This window comes from Pholcus phalangioides, unplaced genomic scaffold (assembly GCF_987345545.1).
Source record: "Pholcus phalangioides strain wild (caught in Gottingen) unplaced genomic scaffold, Ppha-v1.0 ptg000014l_1, whole genome shotgun sequence".
NCBI lineage: Eukaryota > Metazoa > Arthropoda > Arachnida > Araneae > Pholcidae > Pholcus > Pholcus phalangioides.
Window position 1 is genome coordinate 18,489,754 of NW_028301607.1, and position 15,606 is coordinate 18,505,359.

The window sequence follows — 15,606 nt, forward strand, 5'->3', positions numbered from 1 at the left end:
GAAATATAAGGTTTTATATTTCCCTAAGGTCCTTTATTTCTCCTCTTAGGTATTAATCCCATGTGCTGCTCATCAAAGCGTCAAAGGTGCTCATGGTAATAACAGTAATGAATCAAGTAGAGCGCATGCACAGAAAATTAGAGCAAAAAGTGGGATCGCAATTACGCATGCGTGGTGCAAATGATCAAAAGTAGTGTTTCTGCGACTATATGCTATACAGAGCACCTACCAATGGTTACCTTCACAGAATTAATCAAATAAGTTCACCTAACTGTATCTGTGGCAACAATTGTGAATCTAACAATCATTTCTTATTTACGTGTCTTAAATGGTCAATTTTTAGGGAATGCTTTCTGCAGAATGTAGGCCTTGGTAATAATCAGATATCTGACTGACACACACTCATTGAAGTGACTCCGGGCACTTTGATCAAGGAATTTTGAAATTTTCATGGGAAAATGTAATCGTTTTTGACACTGGCTGCTTTCATTTTTTCTAAGAGCTGAGATTTTTGGGTTTTTTTTCCTTTTCTTTGCATCATCTACCAGTTTGTTTGTTTTTTATGCCGAGACTGTTTCTTCATTGTACTTCTTTGTTCCACACAGTTCTGTTCTTCCTGATCATCTTCGCAACTGTTTTTGTACAAGATTGCACTCTGAAGTTATGAACTAAGCTGTCCTAGAGCCTAAGAAGGCATAGACGACGTTAATCTATATCGGCTCGCGCACATCTGTGTATAGGAAGTCGTCTTCACTTCAGTTTACTTAGCTCCATGGAACTAAATCACTTGCCTCATGTAAACGGGTTCAATCAATCAATGGTTTTGTTTTAGCAGGGTTTTTGGCTACAGCAAGGCCCTCTCCCTGGTAAACGGGCCTTGAGTGTAAGAGCAGCGGTTCTTTTTTCAAGAATCGTCGCTCACTCGCTCTTTGAAAAGAGCCGCTCTTCTAGAACACATTTTTATTTTAAATGAAACGTTGGCTCTTCTAGACGGCTCATGAGCAGATCGTTCATCTCTAGCAAAGTGCTTTGATCTCTAGTTGAGGGAATGGTCTCTGCAGCCGATAGCCCTGCTTAATTCAACTGTAACTGTATCTCTAGTTGACTGAATAACCTTGCTGTGCGTCGCCGAGCAGTAGGCAATTTTCTTGTAAGGGTTATAATTAGTTCTTGAGTTAATTTTGAAACGTTATTGTTGTAAAACGCACCCAGTTTCAATTCTAGGCATGTATTTGTTTTTCATCACTCATAGGTTGTTCCAAAAAAATGTTTATTATTTCTTCACTTGGGGATTTCTGGAATGATTATTTCGTGCTGAAATAATTATTAATTATTTTAGGGTTGATTGTGTGGGATAATTGCAAAACGCATACGATATTTTTAACTATGGGGTGAATCAGATGATGAGAATCGATCCCTAGTGGGGCGCCATGGAAGTGTCATGATATTACCTTGTTTCTAACCAAAAAACAATATTATAGCCTCCTACTTTAGATCACCGCAATAAATAAGTAATTATTAGCATTAAATTGCACCCTTCCCCCTCTGGTTTAGGGGTAAGCAACACAGATGAGGAAATATTTCTTAAAATTGTTTTATTTTTAAACTTCCAAGGTAGTCTAAGAGATGAGACAAATTTGGGCACTAAATAAAATGTTTGTGTCTAAAATTGTCTGGTTTCCAAAGTAAAAATGCTCAAATTCAGAGCTTTTTTTTAAAAGGGATAGCCAGCTCAAAGTTGGAAAACCTTAGGAAATCGTATTTAGCCTACCACACCACTGAACATTAGCAGCTTAAAAGGTCTCAAACCTGGATCTTTGTGACATAAAACTCATGACCCCGTAGCAGCTAGATGACAAGATGGGATATTTGTTCGTTTTTGCAGGTTTCTTTTCTCTTCAATGATCTTGGAAAAATTTTATAACTAGAATGGGCGATTCAATCATACAATTTTTCAAAAAGGTGCATGTGTAATCTTGTGAGAATGAAGCGAATTTACCTGATAAATTTGCTGCCTGTCATGAGTAGGTAGAAGCAAAACTACTGTAATTTCCAATATATAAATATATTTAATATATATATATTCCAATATATAATATATATACTTGCATGAGGAAAAACACTTAGAAATTGGGAGTTTAGCCGCTCATCCAGGGATACAACTTGATATTTCATCAGCCTTATTCGTGGTAGCCTGTTAGGTAATATGGTTATATATTTTATACCAATACAGTATAATACTTTGTATTTAAAAGTATTGGAACTATTCTTCAAGGTCATGACAGCTTAGCTCAATCATGATACAGTGAGTAAGAAAAATAAATTGATTTAGAGGTTTTTCCCTCCATACACTTTCCTCAAAACTTGACCTGTGTAGAAGCGTGAACAGAATTTTTATGTATCCTTTCCTGAAAATCTGGGTATTTGATGCATTACAGCGCATCTGTGGCGACGTATCTGAAGATATTCTCCACTATCGATAGAAAGGTTTGGCTGTCCATGTACTGTCCCATTCAACATACACACACTCTAAGGCAGGGTTGTCAAATTTGCTTCCCAGGTAGATACCCATTTCCCCCCCCCCCCCCCGGGCTGGGTTTTTTTTGGGGAAAATGGGTTTTTTTAGGGAATATTGTTTGTTTTCGAAGAAAATGTGTTACTTTCAGGTTAAAATTTTAGTTTGAGCTTAGTTTTTGTATTCTAAAAATTGCTGCATAGTGCAGTGTTTAGAATATGTATATTTTGAAATATTTTTTAATGGTTTTTTAGGAACAAAAATGTGATAAATAATTTCTTGGAATCACAAACACCCTTTTTTATAATTCTTCTACCTTTTTATGTAAGCATTTAGGTATGAGATCCACATAATAAAATATTTTACAAGAAATCGCAAACAGAAAATTGTAACCATGGACCTTAGTTTAAAAAGTATACCTGATGGATGTGATAAGTATACCTACAGAAATTTATAATACACAATAATTTTTCACACACACACACAAATCCTTGTATAAATAAATTGAAGCATCTGTGAAGAAGTAAACCAATGTATATAAACTGTGTTTTCATTCAAAAAATATTTACATGTTTTTGCAATACTTTTTTATAAGTTTTATACAGGTACATCAGACTTTCATAACTGAAATATCAAGAGACAAAAATAACATTATCTCATAATGAAAAGAAAATAACTGTGGGATTCTTGAATTGAACATTGGCAACAAACATCTTCAATTGAAACAGAACAAAAAGTATAGTTTTTCTTAAGTGAAAATAACACCTAAGCAGAAAATAAGCCTTAGCTTGATTTTTCAAGATGCTGATAATATAAGCCCGACCCAGAAAATTTGCCTGTTAAAATCGTCAGCCAGATGAAGGCATTCTGTAGGTCTGTTGCTATACATGACAGGTTTCTTGTATAAAGTGATATTAATGTATAATAATGTTATTGACATTTATGTTTGATAATTCAAGTTATTCTGTAGTTTTAAGTTCCCAAAAAATGGCTAATTTGGACAAGCGGTAAACACCTCCAGAGTAAGAATCCTCAGAATGACTTATCTCCTCTTCTTAGCCAGATCAGTTTTTAATTATCACTGCTCCTTTAAAAATATTTCAGAATTTAATTTAATGAAGTAGGGATATTCTTTAACAGTGAGGAATTTAAGAAAAAGAGAAGCATGAGACTTTAGCTCCTGAAAGTTTGGGTTCGATTATAAAAAAAAACTGTGGTTCTGGTTACATAGCTGAAAGGTTTTATTTTTGACTTATCAGGACACTTTTGGTTACATTTTCTGCGGGGTCTGAAAAATTTGGAGAAAAAAAAAAACAATTTTCTTGCTGCATTTCTGCATACAACTCAAGGTTCAGATATAATTACACAGAAGTGGGTGTGTTTGTGTGTGAACAATTATTCCCTTACTTATCATGGTCAATTTTATTGATCAAATACATAGTTTAACATTCACCAAAAATGTATATTTAGACATAATATAAGATGTAGGCGTACATATAAAGAATGTGCATTAGATTGGGTCGAAAAAAATATTTTATTTGCAAATTGCTATAGTGCGGAAAAGTAGCCTCCTTTAATAAAAAGAAAAATGACGTAAAAATTTTTTTAATCTATTGACATCTTCCGGTCATGCATTGTACTTGAAGTTTATGAAAATTGACAAAATTGAACATTTTTCTTAAATTTTTTTAATATTGCTTAAAATTTGATGATCGATGTGCAAAAGTTTCTTATGCCTATTTTATGGTTCAATAAAGTAAAATAAATTAAAACATCATTGATGTTTCAATGTTTATCGATCGCACAATGTGCTCGAAAAACTGGAATTGACCAAATTTTTGTGTCATTGTGCAGCTCTTCGCATGCTTTGTCAGAACAAAATGACCCAGAATTTACCATGAAGAGGTGGCTGCACATCGAGTTCCACCTACACTCTATCCAATCAACCATCCAAAGTAGGAGAGTGTATGCAATTGACATTATAGTTACCAAAATTGTGTGACTAGGATTTACTGGTTTACAGTTTCTTCTATTGTTTCTTTTCCAAGTGTTCACGTTTAAAGTCTAACTTTTGCACAATGAAACTTACAAAAATTTGGTCAATTCCAGTTTTTTGAACACATTGTGCAACCGATAAACATTGAAATATCAATGATGTTTTAATTTATTTTACTTTATTGAACCATAAAATAAACATAAACTTTTGCATGTCGATTGTCAAATTTTAAGTAATATTAAAAAATTAAGAAACATATTCAATTTTGTCAATTTTCATAATCTTCAAGTAGTATGCGCGACCGGAAGATATCAACTGATCTTAAAATTTTTTGTTGTTTTTCTTATTTAAAGGGGCAACTTTTCCGCACTATAGCAATTTGAAAATGAAACTTCATTTTTTTTTCAAACCACCCTGTTGTACATACATGTTTAAGTTACATATTTTGAAGTTGTGGAAAAAGAAAATTAAATTTTCCTCCCATTTTGCCCAAAAAACCTGCCTAGGCTGTAAGTGAACAAATTATTCTCTTATTTTATTATTCCCAATTTTATTAATCAAATACATAGTTTAACATGCACTAAAAATATATATTTAGGCATAATGTAAGATGTACACATGTTTAAATTAGATATTTTGTGGTTGTGGAAAAAGAAAAATCAATTTTCTCTATTTTGCCCAAAAAACCCAAGTTTTCTACCCAAAAAACACAGGTTTTTTTAGAAAAACCCACCCGGGCTGGGTTTTTTTACAACCCTGCTCTAAGGAGAGGGGATTCTTTGCCTTTGCAGCATAGTGGTCTAGCACACTCATTCAATAAGTGAGAACATTTGTTCGATTCCCTGCAAAGGGAATGTTGAATTTTCTTCAAGGGATTTATCTTCGCATCTGCCAGTTTCCAAAGCCTTTGTATTAATAGCAGAGAGTGATGTTTTCAGATAACTTTTTTCATCAAATTTTTGGTCACTGCCAAACACTGATGTTTCCCAACATCCTCCCTGGTGCTAAACATTGATTTTTTTTTATGTTACTGTCGTCCCACCTATGATCCCAGTAAGTAGTGCTGAATCGGGTCTAGCAGTAGAAAAACTATCAAACGAGACTAGATAGTATAGCAGATAAACTTCAGAACTTAACCCCAAGAGTTCAAAATAATGGTAGTATAAAAATTGATCATCATGACTGAAAGTCTCTTAACCAGCTGGGGAGCCGCGTGACTGTAAAGGAGTTTTTCGTGATTGAAAAATAATTCTTTGAAAAAATTCATCATTTGAACATTGGTGATAAAGGGTCCATAGGTGGATCCTTTGATCTCAGATTAATTTTCTTGTAATCTTACACATAGTCATGAGCAGAGATACGGAAGTTCATGGAAAGGGGTGCGACTATAATTTTTAAGAATTTATTCAGCTTTATTAGCTTTTTATTATATATTAGCTTTGCGTTGAGATAAGTAGAAGACCATTCTTCAAGTACAGATGAATACCCCGTATTACCTGTACAAAAAACATTCCATTATACTGTAAGACCAGACATGGTCCACACTCTGTCCCAAGAGGGATGTAAGCATTTTACCACGAGGGGCTGGACCACGTTGGGGAGATTTCATTATACTAGCAAGTTTGAAAGAAACACATCACAACAAGCAAGTGAGAGATAAAGTTTTTCCTTTCTCTGTAAAATCCTCTTCCATAGTAAAAGTTGGAATTCTTTTTTTTTTCTTTTATTGTTAGCGAAAACTGTTTCTTTCCTGATAAGAAACTATCTCAAAAACGGTTATTCAGTTGTCTATTATCAATCAACTGCTTCATCACCTTCATTTTTGCTTGCAACAATATTTAAATAAAGTAAAAAATTTGTGACAGCAAAGAGCTTTTATCAAGCTCAGAAAGCTCATCTGAATCATCCCTTTCTGAGTTGGGAGAAAGACATAAATGATGTAATACGGACTGGTGCAAAGTTAATGCAAGAAATCCTCGAGAAATATGCGAGAATATTATTAGTATTGTAAATGTGCTGCTAGTTCTCAATGCCTTGCAATGCTTAACATTTTACTGAATTTATGTATTGTATTTTTATGGGGACTTTTTCTCATTATAATTTTCTAGTACTTCGTTTACCCCACATCTGTATGTTAGAAAAAATACTTCATTGAAAAGCTATCAAAATTCATTTTGTGCGAATGGTATGAACTCGTGTATATGCTGTAGTAAATATGAAAAATCGATGATTACCCATAATTGCCAGTTATTATGCGTAATCACCAATCGTGTCGGTAAAGTAGATTAATTTTCTTACATTTATCACTTTTACCAGTGATTACGCATAATTCCCGAATGCAGGGCCGTCTTAAGAGCATCGGAGGCCCCTGGGCCACTTGGTGACCTGAGGCTCCCCGAGCGTAGGTCCCAGTGAAGAATTAACTCTCTATGTTTGGCACAGATGGCGCCACTATACTGGCAGAGGATACAATACCCTTATTTAGGTTATCTCGTCTTACTTGCAGAGCCCTTTTCCTCTTTTTTATTTACTTAACAAATTTACTGATTTATTTTCTTCGAGCTGCCGCGGAGCTCTTGGGAGGTGCACACGAAGCCCCAAGCAGTTGAGAACAGCTGCCTTAGAGAGTCGCATAAAAAAAAGACAAATATACCAAAAAATTGAATTTTCTGGATGTTATGCCGAAACTAATATTTGGAAAGAAAAGTGACTTGCTTCTCCGGGGATCGAACCTCGATTCCTTTGCATACCAAGTGCGCTAACCAATACACCTCAGCGCTTCTCACTACTAATGCGTGTTATAAGGAATTAAAAATTGTGTCTCTGGTGTATTGGTTAGCTATATAAACCCCCTAGCTCAAACTCATTGTCTTAGGAGATGAGCTACCAGGGTTGCAACGTAGCTTATATCCTAAATTTTCGGGCTTTTGTGTTCTAAATGTATGCATGAACTCGTATTTCATGAAAAAAAAAAATCTCTTAATATAGGTACTGTACTTTTCAAATAATTAAATTTGGAAAAAGAAAAAATCAGAGATAAATGCCCTATCTTTTTTTCAGAAGTTCAGTGGTAAAAAATTGTCAAAATTTAGAATTTATATATTGTATATCCGTATTCCTAAGCATGCTGGAAGAAGCTTTTCACTGATGAAAATGAAAAATGTAGGCTGTACGGCAGAGGAGAAGAAACCAAAAGCTACTCGAACATTTAAATAGTTTTGTTTGTGAATTTGTATAACAATATTTTGTCAGCATCTCTGGCAGCTTCTGCATAAGGCAGAAAGTATGAAGACGACAAAAAAAAACGAGGAATCAAATAGCTTGCAAACAAATGGAGGTCTCTTTTCGCTTTGAATCAGTCGGAATGTTTGATCAGTCATAGTTTGAGCCAAGAACAGTGTCTTTTTTGACATTTCAGCTTTTGAAACCTGATAAAGATTAAAAGCCCTACCCTCGAAATTCGGGCAGGAATGAGGGCGGGGGGGGGGGGGGTCATCATCTGTTCATTGGAGATACTTCCTATTACACTCCTTAATCCATTTTTGAATAGAGGAGACACCCCTATCTCTCTTCCCTTTTCTCTTGTGCGGCTTTTTAGCTGTTGTAGATGTTATAGAACGATGCTATCCTCCAGAGGGCTGTTGTGGTTTTGTCCATTCATATGTGTTTTTTTTTTATTTAGTCTGTGTATTTTATTCTAGCCTGAAGTAACAGGTCTTTTTCCCAGAAGGCACAGCTCTTTGAAACTCTAAGATGTTTGCTGCGGTTGGTCAAATAATGAAAATTTTTATATAAAGAACATGTATACACACCCTCACGGATAGAGGCGATATATCTGTGTCTCACACTGTAATTTTCTTTTTCCCTCAAGAAAGAAAACGAAAATTGTTTCCAGGAAGCTAAAACTGTGAACAAAATGAAAAAATCGTATAAATTATTAGAGTCCAAAAATATCTAGCAGATATACCCCCCCCCCCCCATATTGGCAATGACCGTGTGGTCACTTGACGTGAAACAGTAGTTAGAGGGGAGAAAATTTTTGGTTTCGAGAGTAACAGATCTCTAACCAATCGGGATGCCGTTTGAAGCCTACAACTACTACTAATTATTTAATCGTTTTTCCGCAGTGGGTTGTGGCAGCGATTTCATGTTTACAAACAAACATGTTGTAAACAAACTTTTTTTTCCGAGGGACTCGCCATACATTTTTTTGTCACCTGTGTTTTGCAATTTTTTTACTCTAATATCGCTGGCTAGTTTAATTATTTTGTAAACATTTGAGGACGTTGCATTTTTCATCTTGCGACTTTTTTTTAGAATAAGATTCAGTATATAATAATAGTCAAAGTATTTTTCTTGTCCGAGCTCATGGACCCCACTTTTGGATGTTTGAAGATGCGAGTATATGGGACCCCAGCTGCATATAAGTGGGTCGCATACTGATGAAATCAAAATTTGAAAAAAAAAAAATTCTTACAACAAAATGTAAGATTTTAAATTAAGGTTACCGGCACTAGTTGAGCCTATGGCCGCAGTGTGCCTTTTCGGGGCAGACTTTCCCTTTTTTTTTGGGGGGGGGGCCCTCTTCTTGAAAGGGTTATTATGCAAAATAATTATAGATATTTGGGCCCCCTATTCACCTCGGGAGCCGTACTTGAGGCCCCAGCTGAATACTATTTTTAATATAGAGTGCCACTTTTTTTTAAAGACCAATTTGTTAAATGATTTTTTATTATCCATTTTTATTCCTTTTAAATTCATCGAAACAACAAATTTCAAATTATTTTTGGAGCAACTAAAATGATAAATTATTGATAATTTATAATTAAAAGAATTAACTGCCTTGCTGTGTATTGTAGTTCTGTATTTTAAACTATGGGTTTCTCCTCAGTATTAAATATTATCAGAACATGATTTTCTATGAATGAGCACTTACCTGTTAATGCAAGTGAATACTTCAATATTTAAAAGATATATACTTCTATATTAAAGATCTTTCATCAATTTATCTGTTTCATATTTAGCTTCCAACAAATAACTTCACCTGATAACTTTCATTTGATCATATATTTCATTTCAGTTGATTAGAAGATGAATGATTGAAGTTGATTAATAGAAACATGAATTGAATAACAACTTGCACACGATTTGTCATACAAAAACATTTTATTTCAAACATATGTTCATAGAAAGTTATCATAATCACAATTTATATGTTGTACTTTTCTTAGAAATCGCACCTTTCAAGAATATAATTTTTTGAGATTCATTAATTTTCATCTGCATCTTCAAATGTTGATTTACCTGAAATTAGAAAGAGGAAGAAAAAAACACTTTTATTATGCTTATCAATCTTTAAATGTACTGTATATTTGATTTCAGATTATAAGTCTTTAGTTGCATAAGTAGAGATATAATTCGTGCACAATAGCACTTTGTCGACTTGCCACCATTTTATCACAGTAGGATCCAAAATTCATCAACTGGGCAATTCCATGTAAAACTGGACATCACGTGTGAAAAAAAAATTCTTCTTTATTTCAATATTTTTATATTTATAGCAAGGGTGAAACATATACTTTCAGAATAAATCAATTAAAATGCTTTTTGTAAAAGTTTTGTTTCTGTTTTTGGCAACACTTTCAGCCTCACTCCCTATTAGTGATTGAAGCACTTTTTGAAAGCTCACATCGTTACCACTTTTTTTAAAAGAAGCAAATCAGGTATGTAATTGTGGTTATTAATTTTTGTTAATTAACTAATTTGTAATATAACTGTATCAAACATAAACCTTTCTAAACAAAAGCTTTGAAAATCAAGAGCTTTAAAACTAGGCTTCACTGTTGTGTAACATCAGTCACAAAATATTCCAATTGTTTCAATTGGAATATAAACAAAGCAACAAAAGTTGACAAGTTATATTCTCCTTATTTATGTGAATAGTTTTAATATTACTGTCTAATTTTTTGAAAATATGTATTACCATTTACCCAAATTTCATTTAAAATGCGTAACATCAGTCACAAAGTAAAACATCAGTCACACTTTCTTTTTATTTTTTTCAAGGTTTTATTTAAGGAAGAATATTAAAATGGCCATGACTGCAGCAGAAAGACAGAAAAAAAGAGAGAAATTAAAGGAGGAAGGAAAGTATGAAGAATCTAAAGAAAAAAATAAAGTAGAAGCAGCTAAAAGTCGTAAGGAAAAGAATGAAAATTTATCAAAATTACTAAAATCAGTACAAGCAAAAATAAAACGAGACAAGACAAAACATTAAAAAAAGAGTGGCAAAATGCAGAGCATCAAAACGAAAATCAGATACATCTGTAAACCTTAATTCACCCTACATCAACTCCAGTGCATTGGGAAATGGCCACATCTCGCGCTAAACGATTTTTACCATCTTCTCCTAGGAGAACAAAAAGCAGTAATAAGACGATTGTTCCAAACAGAAATAGGATTGGAAACCAAAGTTGATACCTCTGCAATTGATAATCAACCAATTTCACTAACTTCAGAAACAAGAGAAATGGTCAAACATTTCTATGAACAAGATGAAATAAACAGACAGGCTCCAGGTCGTAAAGACATAGTAACTGTTCGTGAAGATAATGGAATGAAAAAGAAGATACAGATTAGACATCTGCAGTTTTCCATAAAAGAAGCATATGTCATGTTTAAAAAAGAATATCCACACTTAAAGATTGGAAAAAGTAAATTTGCTGCTTTACGCCCTAAGCATGTACTGCTTAGTTGCAAACTTCCACACAATGTTTGTTTATGTAAATACCATGAAAATTTCATTGCTGCTGTAAATTGTTTACATAAATATTTTCCACAAATTTCCTGAGCACACATTTGATTTCCCTTCTACTGATGGTCCAGCATCCTAATTCAAAAATAAATTTATTGTTTCTGCTTTGCCTACACTACAAGAAAAACATCATTTGCACATAACATGGAATTTCTTTGCAACATCTCATGGAAAAGATCCTGTCGACGGTATTGGTGGATCTGTAAAAAGGCAGGTGTGGCAAGCTGTTAAGAAAAGAAGCCATATAGTTCAATGTGCAGGAGATTTTGTAAAAGCTGCTATTTCAACATCAAATGTTAATGTCTTTGAAATGACCCCAAAAAATTTAAAAGAGAGGATGGAAAAACTAAAGCTTAAGGAAATTTTTGAAAATGCAGATCGCATTGAAGGACTGAAAAGTTATCATTTTCTTGAAGTGGTGAATGGTAAAAGTGTTGGAAGCAGATTCACGGAACTTTCCCAAATAGCTAATCAAAGTTACAGTATAGTCAGTCCCATAGCATCTATTGGAGACTGGTATGAAGTTGAATATGATAATGAACATTTCCCAGGGGAAATTAAATCTATTGAAAATAATGAATATTTAGTGAATGTAATGATACGAGCTGGGAAGTACTGGAAATGGCCTCAGCATGTGGATGAAATTTTCTATCCTCAAGAGCGATTGATAAAAAAATTAAACCCACCAGAAGTTGTAAATGCTCGAGGACATTTTAAATTTCAAGAATTTTTTTAGATTTTATCCATATATTACCTTAAAAGTATTTTGAAGGACTTTTAGATACCTAAGTTTTGCATACAAAAAACATTTTTCATATGTAACATCAGTCACACCAATTATTTATTTTTTAATTAAATAATTTCACTATTGTTTGTGATTTATTGATTTTGCACCTTTTATTTGAAATCTATTATGTACTAAAAAAAATTAAAAATGTAATATTTAAATACACATGAAGGAGAATATCCAAATGTTTTGAAGGTATTCTATGTCTTTTTTAACGTAACGTCAGTCACACCATTTTGAATGGGCTCAAAGTAATAATCTTTTCAATTTTATGTTCCTAATATTGTCTAACCTTGAAGATATTTTATCATAAATTTCAAATAAATCAAGAAACTTATGTTTGTGTTATTGCAATTATTAACTTCTAAAAAAATTCAAAATGTAACATCAGTCACTGTGGAATTGCCCAACTGTGTTTTACAAGGGAGGCCTGGCATTGCACACAGATGCACTTGTTCACGTCTAGATGTATTTACCTAGGGCTTGACAAATCTTAGGAGCCAACATTGCAAAAAAGAAAATCGTACTGACACCTAAAATTTTCTATGCAGATCACAAAATATTTGGAGTTTATGTCTGCATCTTCCATTATGTGAAGATCATCACTAAGTGCTGAAAAAGTTGAATATAATTTGTTTTTACTTTGGATTATTTCTCCTAAAAATATGCTTGGCTGCCAAGAAATTTGGCTGGTGCCTAAAATGTTTTTCAATTTTTCGAGCCATGTTTCTACCCTAAAATTTTGGTCGGACAGATGAAGTGAAAAAACCTATTGGCACGCAGCTTACTTAATATTTTCCCTTTACTTTCAGCTTCGCTCTAAAACACATCCTTAGCAACCTCTTGTGGATCGGGAAACCCCTATTTAAATTAACATAGAAATTTTGCTGTGTTGTATGGTCTCACTAGTTAAAAAGTATATTATTTGTCATCAATTATATTAATTTTAATATTTCCATTCATAAAATTTGCTAATCAGTAAATATAATAACATTTTCAAAGAATTAATATTGCTTTTCAGTTGGAAAAGCTTCTAAAGTTTTTTTAATGTCCTCCGTCTCATTTATATAGCCAAGACAAGTTTTTCAACAGTATATATGTTTTTACTTGCACTGGTCAAATTTTGAGTGGTACAGGTAGCCATTAAGAAATCTATCCTAGTTTTCTCAATTCAATTATGTCAAAAAGAGTTGTTCTTTCAATAGTATCTGAAAAAATTATGATTATAAAGAAAATTACTCATAGCAAGATATTTCTCGAGAAAAACGAATATGGTATGGACTACTAAAAACAATGCCACCTTCCCCCCACCTATTTATTTTGTTTTTGCACACATAAAATGTGTTGCTGAAATTACAATAATTTCAGAGGGAAGTATGTTTCTGTTAAGTTTTATATTGAGAAATATTCAAGTGATTTTACAGTTTACAATTTTTATGAATATTCTCAACTTAAAATTGAATGTGTATAAAATAGGTTATTTTATTCATCATGGAACATAAATGAGACACTGAAATATATTTCTTAATAAACATGTGAATTTATGTAATACAGCCTCTCCGAAACGCCATTGTCTGCGATCTGATATAACGCCAAAATTCTTTGGGTGGGATGGTGGCGTTAAATCGGGGTTCGACTGTATTTGTTCCACTAGGATTGTTGATACAAATGAAATCAGTGAAAATGATGCGACATAATGTTAAAATTTATGTCATCAAATCATGCATGGAAATATTTTATTTTACATGAAAATAATAATGGAAACTGTTGCTCAAAGTCAAATACAAAGAATTAAAATTACCTTTGTTTGCACTGGTAGAATTGTTTGGTAACCTTCAAAACCTTCACATAACTTCGTAGCTACCTACAGCCAAGTTCCTGGGAAACAAAATTTTTCAAGAGTTAGAAAAGTCTCACAAATGTATATACAATATATATATATATATATATATATATATATATATATATATATATATATATATATATATATATATATATATATATATATATATATATATATATATATATATCAATCAGCTGTTTACTAACAACATCGTTAAAAAATAAATGCTTGTTAAAAGTTAAAAGTTTGAATGTTAAAAGTTTCAGTTCCATAGCATCTCAAAATGTTATATTTTAAAGTTCTTAAGTATTCGACATGGAAATTTTTTTTGTCGTTACCCATACACACAAAATCAAAAACAATTTTTGGCAAAAAATTAAATTTGAACACACACAGCAAGGCCATAACCCAAATACTGAAGTAGTAATATGTTTCAAACACTAATCTGCTTCCTTTCATTATAATGTATATACCTCAACACTAAAAACTGTGCCTGAAATTAAAACTTTGTTTTTTGGTCCCATTGTACGAATTTCATTTTTTATATCGACAAAACAATATAATGATTCCTTATTAAATATTCTTCATCTCAGAGCGAGTTACAGAGTGCAATTTTTAAAGTAGTAGCACATGATTTTTTTCTGGAAACTTAACTTTCACCAAGTATTACAATATTGTTCATTTGAACAGTTCAAAATATCAAATCTATATTTTAATCCTTTACATCAAATTTAGTGCATGAGTTTTGCAAAATTTAATATTTAACAGTACTGCCAATTTTTACCATGCTTTATTTCAATTTCACCATTACTCATCACAAAAAAATAATTAAAATTTTTGTAATTTAGGTGCTATAATTTATTATCAATGAATTGTAGCTTATTAGTTACTTTGTGCATTGAAGGGAGGTTGATCTAAAACACAAATTTTCAATTTACTTATTTATAAGCGATTATTTATAGCATAGTCATCCAAGCACAATTTTTATTGTGCCAACAATATTCAAATTATTTATTTACGCATGTGCTCAATTTATTTAGACATAATTTTTCATTAAAAGAAATTGATGTAGCAAAACACATAGGATGTAAAATTTCAATTTGATATTATCGTAATTGAAGATTCATGTTGCATTCGCCATGTAAATATTTTCAATACAACCCAAAATATACATGGGCTATTTGATATTTTTCAGCATTGCCAAGTGGGATCCACTCCCCTATTGATTGCGTGACATTATGTCCATTTATGTTTTTAAATAACGCATTTACCGAGCAAAAAAAAAAAAAAATATCTCTAACACTTTTCTTATATAGCTCGATAGCAATAAAATAATTCTTACCTCAGTAATGAACATGCTAGCATTTCGTGGTGGCTTCGATCGCCGATGTCAACATACTCGTATACCATAGGTTTTGGGGGATATAACGATGAATCACTTCAACTTTGATGACACCGAAGATATAATCCAAGTTTTATCTGTCATTATTATCATAAAAAAATTTTTTAATTCGGAAAAAAAAAAAAAAAACATATTTCATCGCTAAATATCACAGCGAGAGCTCGCGGCCAGGCGAAATTTCCTCTTTTCCAAGATGGCCGCCGTGAACTACTTCTCTTGCTGCTTTAGAACTGGTGCTAGGCAGTCCTT

The 15,606-nt window shown here is 32.7% G+C and overlaps 1 protein-coding gene across 2 annotated transcripts in view; it reads left to right on the top strand.

The window, feature by feature from the left end:
• Nucleotides 1-1,008: 1,008 nt before the first annotated feature.
• Nucleotides 1,009-15,606, top strand: part of COX6B (Cytochrome c oxidase subunit 6B) — a 113,390-nt gene continuing 98,792 nt past the window's right edge. The window contains exon 1 of one of the 2 annotated variants that reach the window (XM_089241839.1): nucleotides 1,009-1,150. The gene's annotated coding sequence lies outside the window, so the exon portion shown is untranslated. Of the gene's footprint in view, nucleotides 1,225-15,606 lie in introns of both variants that reach the window. The other variant, XM_089241840.1, reaches the window with a different exon arrangement.